This window comes from Odontesthes bonariensis, chromosome 21 (assembly GCF_027942865.1).
Source record: "Odontesthes bonariensis isolate fOdoBon6 chromosome 21, fOdoBon6.hap1, whole genome shotgun sequence".
Lineage (NCBI taxonomy): Eukaryota > Metazoa > Chordata > Actinopteri > Atheriniformes > Atherinopsidae > Odontesthes > Odontesthes bonariensis.
The window spans coordinates 30,897,938-30,911,166 of NC_134526.1; the positions used below are offsets into that span (position 1 = coordinate 30,897,938).

General features: G+C 41.6%; 1 protein-coding gene across 6 annotated transcripts in view; it reads right to left on the reverse strand.

The window, feature by feature from the left end:
- The window catches only part of LOC142371619 (voltage-gated potassium channel KCNC1-like), a 181,658-nt gene that overhangs the window by 138,228 nt on the left and 30,201 nt on the right, over positions 1-13,229 (reverse strand). The window lies entirely within an intron of this gene.

A 13,229-nucleotide genomic window follows, 5' to 3' on the forward strand; every position in this document is an offset into this window, starting at 1 on the left:
AGATCAACAAACTGAGAAAAGGAGTGGCTGTTAGAACATTTTAAATAATCAAGGGATGATACTGAGATGCTCTGATTTGAAATAATCCATCTGTAACAGGTTGAACATTTAACTTAAATTGGAAAATAAAATTTTACGAGCTCAGTTTATCTACAAAAACAAGTAGTAAAGAAAATATACCTGATGTTAAAGTTTTACAGCGTGTTTAGATCTTGTGTCTGCCCTCGGAACTTGATGTGATTGGTTAATTGCCCTTCATACAGATTTGGAGCACATGGTGTCTTAGCACAGAGGACATAAGTTCCAGCCAAACTGAATCTGAGCATAAACATCACACAAAGAATGAAGGAAGAGAAAACAAGTGACTTTAGGGGGGGACATCATTCCGTGCAGCTTTCTCTCTCTCGACCCTCCTCCACCAGGGCTTGATTTCTTTTGGTTTTTGTTTGCTTCGGCTTTGTTGAGCACATCACTGGCACTCACCACACTGACTCATCCATTTCTACATCACGGATGTTACTGATCCAACACATCCTACAATTTAGGTTTGCTTTCCTATGATTACTTTTAATTGGCTTTTTGGCGTCCTTTCCTGTTTTTGTCAGAACTCATGAGCCAGGGTGTGATAATCTGTCTTTTGTTTCTTGCATTAAAGCGTTAATGCTGACATTCTCATGCCAGCACCATAGTTGAGGGAAATCCTTTAAAGGACCCCTACTTGGGAGTTTGCTGATTATTTTGATTTTAGATGTGCACAGTATATACACAGTATATACACACTGTACCAAGGGGGAAGGAATGGAAAGGATAAAACAGCTGATTACTTCATGAAAAGTTGTTTGCTCTAAGTAAGGTAAAGCAGTGATTTGAACTTCACAATTAAAGGCCTAATTTATATCAAAGGAAAAAACTAAAAGGATCCTGCACAGTTTTGGCTAACATTCCTAAACTGCTCAGAGCATGTTAAAGCATGTTGCTTGGTAACAGTGATCGATAACCAACCAAAGATTTGATGTCTCGACAACACAAGCACGACGCTGTGTTGGCCACAAGGATAGCCTCAAAAATGAATGAATGAATTAAAGAATTAAGATAAATAAACAAATAAATAAAACCTTTGTTTTTTTATTCGACAGAAGTTTTCAGACGTACTCTCTTCAGGCTGAGAGTTGAGCGCAAACTCCGCCTTCACAAATAAAAAGCTCAGGATCAACGCCAGAAGATTAGAAGAATGAAAGATTTAGAATAAGAAAGAAGAAAGAAAAGGATCGAAGTTTTGTGTTTTCGGCGTAGTCTTTTGTTTCTCGTGTTCTATGTTTTTCTGCTTCGTATCCGTCTAACCACCCTGCTGCAATTAATTTTATTCCAAAAAATAAAGTTTTCCTTTTTTTTGGTAAAGTTTTTATTTGTAGAGGGGTTAACCTTATTGGAGTTGGATTATTCGGCTGAACCAACCAGCTCCAACTCAAACCCCTAGGTGAACTCCCCTACCATTTTATTTTAGTTGTTGTGACGCAAGATTTTTCTGACATTACCTGATCGTTGCATCCTTGGCTGCGAGATGCGAGAGTAAGAAGAACTCGACCATCTTACCAGATGCACTGAGGGCCCCTGCCGCTGAGCCAACGAACAGATACCTAACCACATTAAGGAATGAGACCCTTAGGGACATCGCTCTTCAAGACAGGTGGCAAAAGGGAAAAGAAAGGCTGTTCGACAAGCAAGTGGGCTGCATGCATGTGGTTGGTGTCCAGACAGATGTTGAGTTAAAATATCAATTAATTTATTAACAGTAATTAACCTCTACCCATACTTAGCCAGATGGTGACAAGAATTAGGAGCCCAGTTCTCAACTATTTCTCTATTCTCTTGCCATTACACCAAGTCATGAATCACCCCCTGTGACAAAGTATTTACCATACCTACCATTAAGCTGTTATTACGCACGCTTTTTATGAATACATTTCAAGGTTCATGTTTCTGGTTAATATTCAATAAATAACCAATATCTAGTTAATCAGTCGTGAAATATTCATGGCCGCAAGATGTGATTGCATCTAAATGTGACTGTTGAATTAATAAACGGCCAAAACGCTGTGTTTGTGTTTAACTGTGAAAGCTTTTAAGAAAAGTTATTGAAACTGCTGTACTTGTTGAACCCAGTCTGAAAGAAAGAACTGAGGTTGGTTTGCAGTAAGTACAGTTAAAAGGCTTACGAGCTCTGAATGTAATAAGAACGGCACTAGTGGACAAACTAACCTTGTTGCAGAGCATTTGAGTTGGTGATTCTAGAAGTTGTTATTATTAAACTAAAGGTGGTTTTAAAAAGGAAAAGAAACTCTGAATCGAGACCGCTGTGTCTCTAGGCATTGCAGACATCCCAAGTCTCCCGGAAGTTCCGGGAGTCTCCCTGATATTGATAGTTAATCACGGATGCCCGCGAGTCGGATAAAATATCCCGGATTATAGACTATTCGAGGGAGTTTTTTTTTTTTTTTTTCAATGCGAGTGAGAGCGTGCAGGCTACACAATAACTCGTGCACCATGCGCGTTTGGACTGCGCAGGCACGAGAGAGAGGGGTGTGGGGACAGGTGTGAAACCTGTGCGTATGTGTCCAAAGCGATGCTCTGTTCAACGAGCGTTCAAGGCGACTGCTTGTCAGAGGGCGCGCTGATTGGTTTAGTCAGCAAAATAAGCCAATAACGTTCAGTGTGGGAGGGCTTCGATTTACTCTCTGACAGTCACCTAAGTTACCACTCAAAACTGTGCATCCTGCCAAATGGCAGAGGGTGAATCCTCGAGTAAAAAACAAAAATATAAGACTCATTTTACAGCAGAATATACTAAAGTATACCCATGTGTAGAGAAGGTGAAGAATGATGACACCGTGGCGAGGTGCACAGTATGCAATAGTGACCTCAGTATTGCCCACGGCGGACTTAATGACTGTAAAACATGTGGAGGTAGGCTGAACGCGCCATCATCTGCATTTTATTTCTGTAGGTTAAATGCTATATATGTTATAAAATGTTATAAAATAAAGCAAAACGTATCAAATACTTATTTAAAGTATCAATACACATTTAGTTACTAAATTGTGTAGGCCTATATCTAACTAGCCAGCTACAGTATCTAACTATCTATATCCAGCCTGTCTAAGCCTTTTAAAAAATCCCCAATTTAATATGTTGATAAACAGGCAAAATTAGAAACCCCCAAAATTAAATAGGCGCGGGAGGGGGGAGGGGGGGGGGGCGGTTTCGATAAGCATCTCCCTGAAATGAGTTTTTGGAACTTGGGATGTCTGGCATTGTGAGTTTTGCAAAGCTACTTGTTTAAACGTTTGAGAGCAAAGGCCACCGTGCCTTTCCTTGTGCACTGTTTTAAAGGTGTGCATGAGAGAGGTTGACATTATCGCTCCCAAAGGAAACTGCAAAAGGATCCCTGAAGTCGTGAACAACTATCAGTGGGCGGTACTAAAATTCGTCACTCGTGACGTCGACGCCTTCTCTCTCTCCCTCTCGACCCGCTTACAGGGTGACACAAGGATGAGCCATGGCGTCATCTGCTGGCAGCTTTGGTTAATTACAAAAAAAGAAAAAAGAGAAACACACAAAAGAGAAAGGGGAGGGGAAGAAATCATACTCATTGGGCTGTGTACAAATGAATTGCAGTTATCTGAATACTAGTTAATCACACTTTACATTCTTTTAAACCTCTCTAATCAAACTATTTGAATTAAAAACAACCATTTATTTACACACTTAACTTCTGTACAAACAACACATTGGTCTTGTATAAACCCATTGAAGAAAAAAAAAAGGAGATACAAAGTCAAATGATCTTAGCCGTAACTGACCTCAAGGTGAAGAAGAAACTCGTTGCGTACCTTGTGATTTTATCCATCCTTCCTAAATTGTAATAACATATCAATAACCCAAGAGTAGTATAACTGAAAATAAACTTTTTTTTTCTTCTAAATATTCTAGTTTTAATCTATACCTTTCTTAACTGCTTGCACCATTTATTCCTGTGCAAATAGATTGATAAATACCAACATAAATTGTCAAACCAGTCAACAAACTACTGATATAACACCCTCACGTGAACTCAACATGGCTTCACTCAGATCATTTTGAGTCAATGGAAAACATGATGATGGACTTGACTGAAGAGCTAATTCCAGGTTACGCTACCAAGATAACAAGCACCAATCCCAATGAGCTCGGGACAATCATGTCAGAGCTCATGGCTGAGTTAGAGGCTAAAAGGCCCAAAGCCTTGACAAAAATGTTAGGTAGCTTAGCTGTGGTTTTCTTTGTACGTTTTAAAACATGTATACCAAGTGATGGAACAAGCTACTGGCATACTCAAAGCTCGGTCACACAAAATTTTACAGTTACAGGAGGAAACCAAATTCCTCCAACACTGACTTGAAGTGACTGAAAGGGCAGCTGGCCAAGCTAATGCCCAGGAACAGAATTAACAACACAGGTGGCAAAATCAAACCAAGAAATTTTCCATTAAAAGAAAATAAGAAGGAGCTTGAAAAATCGCTACAACATTGCCAACAAGGATGAAAATGAATTCTTATATGCATTGTATTGAGTGTTACTGTGTGTGATACTGTGTATAACCTGCAAATGACCTCACTGCACGATACCACCCTGTCCTGTTTTCTTTTAATTCCTGTTTTACAACGGTGGGCTTGTTAGAATAGATAGAGATATAGATAGCTGGACTTTAAGGGGGACTGGGATGAAGCTGAGTTTTACAACATGGATCTGGGTAACCTCAACTATAGTTGGGGGAGGAAAGGTAGAAGAAAGATACAAAGATATCCAATGAGTGATGACCTGACAATGGGTAATATAAATGAAGTGTCTTTGCCTCTGTATTTTTGTACTGTGTTGTTTCTCTCTTGCAAGATATTATTATAAAAGCCTCTTATCTCCTCAGAAAATAACTGACTCTGTGCCTTACTAAAATTTCCACCACAGAACCCATTCCTAGGAGACCACATGACATCCGAGCATACTTGAACGACATTGATTTCTAACTGCAAAAGTTCCCAAATGCATCTATTAGCGACAAAATCTATTTGATTAAGATTAAATCCCGCCATGAGAAAAGTAGATTAATTGAACATCAACCTGATTACATCCGGAACGACTGTCAAACTGTTAAAACAGAGTTTTCAGATGTTGGCCAAGTCTTGTTCAAGCGCTGCTATGATGGTTAAACAAGGACGAAATGAGCTGCCTCAGCAGAACTACTACCGCCTCCTCAAGGCTTATTTTGGCTCCCACAACCCATGTCATTTACACCAAACCCTCAAAAGCAATAGTACTCTTCTCGGTCATGACTCTCGACCAGGACTCGATGAATCTTGATCTTAGTCATGACAAACAAATGATTCTCCATACAGTCAATGTCTTGGCAGTTACTTCAACACCAGAAATTCCTAAATCACAGGAAGATTTAACCACAGGGCCATGCCCTACAGTTGCTGGCCAGCTTGAGGAAGTTGTAGCACAAGCTAACGCTCTTGTCAATGACGAAGAATACGAAAAGGTACGCCAAGTCCTTCTCAAGTATTAGAACTTTTCCTCCCTTGCTTCTCTGGATTGTGGTTTCACTACAATACACTCAATGTGCTTCTTTCCTACCCCCAATGCACCACCTACCTTTGTGCACCAGTTTAAGATTTCTCTGGCGTCCCAGGAACCAATACAAGAAATCATTGACAACCTGTTGAAAAAAGAAATCGTCCGGCCCTGCAACAGCACCTATTCGGCACCTCTCTGGCCAGTCATGAAACCTAATGGAAAATGGAGAGTCACGATTGATTAGTAAAACAACTTCTTGATCAAAGCATGTCCTGATGCCAGTGAATGAGAAAACCTCATCTAAGTTGATGGCATCCTCCTTCGTAGTCCCAGTTTGGATTCGCAAATTGATCACGTGCTGGGCCAGCTCACAACTGCAGGACCGAAAATCTCACTCTCCAAATGTCAGTGGTGTAGAACCAAGGTAGGCTATGTCAGTCTCCTTATAACCAACTGGTGTGAAGCCACAGGTGAACCGCATTCAGGGCATCAGTAACATTAAAACGCCCGCAAATGTCTCTGAGCTTTGCAGCTTCTTGGGAATCTGCAAACATTCTCGGCAGTTCATTGAAAACTATGTAGGTATTGCAAAACCACTAACCGAAATGCTTAAAAAGGAGGCACCATTTGACGAACTGCACAGCACCATGTTGAGCATATTCCAACTGTGACAAACATTTCCACCAGATGAGATTCTCAGCTCACTCTTTAAGCGACGGTCTGTATCAAAAGTAAACTCACGTGTACTGAGGCAAGACAAAGAACTGGACAATCGGACAGATTCTTGGTTAAACAGGGAGCAATGCATGACACTCCCTGGTCACTGGACCCCTCATGGCTACCCGAAGCCGCCTCAACCCCCTCCCACCGAAATCCAAGCTTCCACAACCTCTGCCGACCGGACATCAAACAACGACTCCATCTTGGTGAAACCTGCTTTCATTGATAATGACCTTAAAACCCTTCAATCTCTTGACCCTGCAATCAACAAAATGGTTTTACACCTTTCCGATCACTCAGACAAACCGTCTAAGTTGGATTTCAAAAGCATTCCAGACTTGAAAAAACTCTTCACCCGCTCAGCTCTGCGGTTGGTCAAGGGTGTCTTAGTTCTTGTTTCCGATGCTCTCTCTTCACCGGCGTTCATGGTTCCTCGGAACCAAATGGGTGTGATGCTTGTGCATGGCATGACCTTCCCTCTGCTGGACACAAAGGTGTCAAAGCAACATACAATGTATTGAAACAGATTGCATACTGGCCATAGATGAAAAAAGACGCAGCTAACTACATCAAAGGTTGCCTCGTCTACTGTGAGTTTCAGCCAACAAACTCAATACACCGGGCTCCTTTGCAAAAGAGAGGCATCTCTTTCCCATGGTCGGACCTCCAAATTGATTGGGTGGGATCCCTTCACCAAATCACCCAGAGGCAACAAATACTTCCTTACCATGACATGTGCATTCACCAAGTGGATAGAATGCTTACCAGCTGAGTTGAGGCAACTGCCTACCTAGTCAACTCTCAACATAGTCCAATCAAAATACATAAATTTGAAACCATTTCTAATATCCATCACTATGTACCCGTCTTCCACTAATCCCACTCAGACTGAAATGATTGAACCTGGACCAGACTCTGGAATTGTTCTGATGGAACAACCCGGTTTGTCAGGTTCAGCCCCGATGTGGTGTGCAGAAGAAATATGCCCACCACCGCCAAACTGACCTCCTGTGCCAGCACTCGATGGAACGCGCCAAGTTACAAATTTCGACTGGTGCACAACAACGCGCTGCACCGCCTTTTCATGGCGTGTGCCAGGTGGATATACGTCATTTTGGCGTCACACGCTGTCCGCGCCATGAGCGACGCATCAACTATAAATCCAGCTTAACACAGAACACCTGCGCTTTGGGCCCCAAGAGAGAACCATACAGCTTGGGTCAAGTAGGACAGCCAAGCAGCAATTATCACAGTCAGCAGCCCAAGGTTGAAGTATTTGCTCCCAGGCCAATAATAGGCGGTTACACTGACACCTCAAATCTGGCTAAATACTTGATACGGAAAGATGGTAAGCTCTGGTTTGTTGAAATTTGACGATCAACCAAAGAACTACTGGGCGTGGAAAGCTTCATTTAACAGTGCAGTTCAAGATCTGAGCTTGTCATCCCAAGTAGAACTGGATCTAATTTCCAAATGGCTCAGCCCACAGTCTACTGCCCAGGCAAAAAGAATTAGAGCAGCATACATACACAACCCAAGTCCAGGCCGTCAAATGGTGTGGCAGAGGCTAGAGGAGAGTTTTGGTTAGAACAGAAGTCATTGAGCATGCGTTGCTGAAGAAAATTGAGGATTTCCCAAGGTTACCAAACAAAGACAACCAGCGCTTAAGAGAACTGGGAGATTTGTTGCTTGAGCTTGAAGCTGCAAAAACAAATGGTTATCTTCCAGGTCTCTTACATCTCGACACAGCACGAGGAGTTAATCCGATCCTGGCAAAGCTCCCATACAACCTTCAGGAAAGATACCAAAATACCAAAACCCATTTCAGTCAGGAAGACGGAGATTTCAACTGTTGCTGGAAGCAGCCCAAACACATCTTCAGACAAACACGTCACAAACCCCAACAAACAATGTCCACTACATTATAAGCCACACCCTCTTAGGAAATGTCATCTTCAGGAGTAAGACTTTAGAGGATAGAAAGGCTCTTTTGAAAAAGAAGCACATCTGTTTCAAGTGTTGTTCCTCTGTTCTTCACGTGGCTAAAGATTGTCCTGTACAATGCAATGTTTGTGGCAACAACAGACATACATCCAGATCCCATTCCACTTAGGCATGAAGACTACGTCACTGCTGAGGATCATGGCGGGGAGCAAACAAACCCAAATGTGCCTGAGGTGATGTCAAAGTGTACTGAAATATGTGGAGGCTGAGTCAACTCAAGATTATGCTGTAGCAGTCACAGTGCCATGTGGATTAAGAGTTTTTCAAACTTTGACAAAACCAACATTCCTGTGGGGGATGTTTACGTATGTGGATAAAAAACAGATCTCCATTTTCTTTCCACAAAGGAAAAAGAGACAGAAACTGCCTAATTTACGACAACCTTCTACCCTTTTGAAAGTTTTTGGGGAGTCGAACTCGCAACAGACGCTCGCCATAAATTGGGATGAACTCGAATGAACAAAGAATCTTTATGTTGGAGATGTGGGAGACTTACTATCTTATCTTCACCACAAATCGAAGTTGACACTTTAACACCCTTTTTTCACCAGAGACCGACCAGATGGCTACACACGAACTGAGAAGACTTCACTAAGACTCACTTTTAGTCGAACCTTAAAACTATATTAAATGTGTTTGATAACCGTATACAATTTCTTTCAGGTTTCCAGCTTGATCACAAGACGCATATAGAGACAATTTGTACGATTCTGGCTTAAATATTGACAAAGAACTGATCTTGGTGGAAAATGCCCAACCTGCCTGATGGAACCACATTGCCCCCTAGTGGTCTGCAGTGTTGATTAGTTGAACATTTAAATCCCCGAGGACTCAGTAAAATGGACAAGATATATGCAACTATTAACTTCTAACGATGTCCCTTCGGTATCTATTTGGTATTTGTTTGGTATCCCCATTGTTAACACAGAAAATTAACATTGTGTGGTTCACTATTCATATGTCACGATTTCATAGATATTCATCTGAATTTTGAAAGTCATAATCATCAATTACGTTGTGTGTTATTTTGATGTCTTTATATTGCAAGTCTATGTTATATCTTTAATCTGCATATCTTAACAAGATGTGGTGTTTTCAGAATCACCGAGACAAATGTTCTATGAGACGGAGTAATGGAGAAATAGAATTTCTTTGTCTCATCCAGAAATCCCCACATAAAATGATGACTAAGATCGTCTTACACAAAGACACACAGGCAGACATTCACCACAGTTCAGGCATATCATTGGCTGAAAGAGGAGTGTAAGCTTACGTCATGCCCCGCCTCCGAGAATCAAAACCCGGAGCCCGCGAAAAACACAGCCTCTTGTTCCAGAAGAGTTTCAACCCAGAGTTTCAGAACAGAACAGAGATCACAGTTGCTCAGAGAGATTTGGAGATGACTTGAGAAGGAAAGAAGAGCTCACCAGAGTTTGGGAGTTTTCCCATAATCTCAGGAGAGAGCGGAAGGACGTGAGGATGAGCGATGCAGAGGACGACCGGAGGAAGCCCTCCAGAACCCAGTGAGACCCCGGAGAAGAGAAAGAAAGACCCGAACAAAGATAAGAACAGAATGAAGTTTTCCTACCAAGAAGCCAACTCCAAGCAACCTTTTATTAATCTTCTGTGAACTTAAGTTCACTTCATCAGAGAAGCAACGGACCCACTGACACTCGGAGGATTTGATCATCTAACCACAGCCCTCGGCACCATCGTTCCCGTTTCCCAGTGAAAAGAAGCAACTGAGAAGTCCGCTAAAGTCAGCCACCACAACCAGGAAGGCCCAGAGAGCGGAAGAGAAATCCCCTCGGACCCCGCGTGGCCGCTGCCGTGTTCCGAGCTGACTAAGCAGAACTTCAGCACAGTAAGACCGACCCGTTTTCACCTTAAAGTGGGTTTGATGGATGTCTCGAGGCTTTCACAGAATGATACATTAATCCGAAATGTCAGTATTTAGCGTCAAATAGTCAGCCAACCTAAACTATTTGAATACATCCAGTATCTCCCCATTCCCCATATTTTATTTTCCATTCACTAAGTGTTTTATATAATCACCCATATTAAATGCATCTCCTGTTTGTTTTAAAGGTTCATGTCTAAGATCATATCATTGTAATAAACAGTTCATATATCTATATATATATGTTATAATCACAGATTGTGTCGTATGCTTTCTTTACGTAATGTCTGTCCAACCAAACGAGAACTTTCACGAAAGTAGCGAGATATGAGACTGATTATTAATTGATTATTAATTGATTATTAAATTGATTATTAATTTAACATACCAGGATCGTAAGATTTTAACAGTTTTCCTCCCTGACTGTAACTTAAAGTGATACTCCGGAGTAGATTCAACCTGGGGTCATTTGAACCGTGATATCCAGCCAAGTAGCCCACCCGAAGTTTTTCCGATATTGGCTGAACATCAGCTGAGTTACTGAGTTATCCCGAATAGCTTCGTACAAGGGTTAATGGATCCTGGTCCGTATCTCCAAAATTACCACACTAAAATCACATGCCATGACACCAAACTTCTACAGTAGTACAAATATGGTCTGTACTCACCAAACGATGCATTTGGAAGTTTGAAAATAGTCCAGGAGTTTATTATTATCAACACAAGCCTGATAGCTTCTCTGCAGCTAAAGCTGCGTCGACGTCACTTCAGAGAGCTGGGAGCTTCAAAGTAAGATGAGGGTTGATCTACTACTGTAGACAACAAAGTATATGCTATATTCTACATGTTTTTTTTATGAATTTTTATGTTGTAGAGTTGTGAAGTTATTTTATCAATGGAGAAACTGAGCAGCCTTGCTTTGTTGTCTACAGTAGTAAATCAACCTTCATCTTACTTTGAAGCTCCCAGCTCTCTGAAGTGACGTCGACGCAGCTTTAGCAGCAGAGAAGCTATCAGGCTTGTGTTGATAATAATTAACTCCTGGACTATTTTCAAACTTCCAAATGCATCGTTTGGTGAGTACAGACCATATTTGTACTACTGTAGAAGTTTGGTGTCATGGCATGGGATTTTAGTGTGGTAATTTTGGAGATACGGACCAGGATCCATTAACTTTGTACGAAGCTATTCGGGATAACTCTGTAACTCAGCTGATGTTCAGCCAATATCGAAAAAACTGCGGGTGGGCTACTTGGCTGGATATCACGGTTCAAATGACCCCAGGTTGAATCTACTCCGGAGTATCACTTTAAAGCAAGTAAAATATAGGAAGGTGGTGCCCTTAATTCGAGGTTTAAGGTTTATTTGAGACAGTGAGAACGTCTTATAAATCCTTATATTTGATGCATATATAAATGCCCAATAACGCTACAATGCTCTAAGATATGTTTGGTAAAAGTGTATCCTGTAGGCCAAGAAGAAAAAGCGATCGAGATGTATGTTGTTCTAGATGAGCAAAGTAACTGTTCACTAGCCAAAACAGACTTTTTCGACCTCTTTGACATCAAAGGGAATCTGGAGCCATATACACTGAAGACATGCTCAGGTGTTGTTGAAGCAACAGGGAGACGCGCCAGTCACTTCATTGTCGAATCTCTGGATAGAACAACACGGCTTCACCTCCCTACTCTAATAGAGTGTGACACGATAGCTGATGATAGAACGGAAATACCATCACCTCAAGTCAGTTGAAGGTGAAATCCCAGAAATAAATCCAGACGCTAAAATGCTCCTCCTCCTTGGCAGAGACATTTTGTGCGTGCTCAAAGTCAGGGAACAGACTGACTGAACATAATGGACTCCACAATCAACCACATGCTCAACGACTTGACCTTGGTTGGATCATTGTAGGAGAAGTTTGTCTTGGAGGGATGCAAAAGTCAGCCAGCTTTGGTGTCTACAGGACCAACGTTCTACAAAACGGAAGAATCTCAATTTTTAAACCATGTCCCAACAGCCATTACCTTTTTAGCCACAGCAATTTATCTCAAGCCATAAACCGCCTCTCTTCCCTTCGACTGGATAATAAACTGGAGTGGTCTGCCAACATAGAAGCAGCGTACAGGAGGGGCCAGAGCCGTCTCTTTTTCCTGAGACGGCTCAGGTCCTTCAATGTCTGCAGTGACATGACATGATGTGCATGTTTTAACACACCTGAGAGTGCACCGTTCTATGCTGCTGTCTGCTGGGGGAGTTGCACTACAGACAGAAACTGTAGGCGCCTGGACAAACTGGTGAAAAAGGCTGGTTCTGTTGTAGGCAGAAGGCTGGACCCTCTCAGTGCTGTGGTGGAGCAACGGATGAGGAGGAAATTGTATTCTGTTTTGGAGAATAATAAACATCCTCTCCACAGCATCCTGCAGGACAGAGGAGCAGCTGCAGTGAGAGGCTGCAGGACTGAGAGCTTCAGGAGGTCCTTTGTCCCCACAGCCACAAGGCTTTTTAACAGTGACTGCTGACATGTTCTTCTCACATTTATTTATTTAGTCATTTATTATTAGTATTATTGTTCTAATATACAATCATTGTAAATTATATTAAATAAAATAAATATTTTACATTTTTTGAGCTACTTGACTAATTTGAATTAGGGGATGAATAAAGCATTTTTCTATTCAACTCTATTCTATTCTATCTGCGTAAGCTGACAGAAACACTGGACTCAGAGCTTCTTCAACAAAGCTCATACCTGAAAGGCTCTGCCTTAGACGACACAAGTGAGGCTAAATGGCTAAAGCATATAATATTCCAGACAAGAGGACATCCCTCCCTAATACCTATCTGGAAAGCAACAGGTCGGCTAAGACCTCCACCCACCTTTAACAAAAATGGACATTTGCTCCTGGTGACCAACCCTATCAAAAGCTTTTTAAGATTTTAATTTAGCTAGATCAATAATGTCTCTAATCAAAAATAAATTGCCTATTATAGTTCG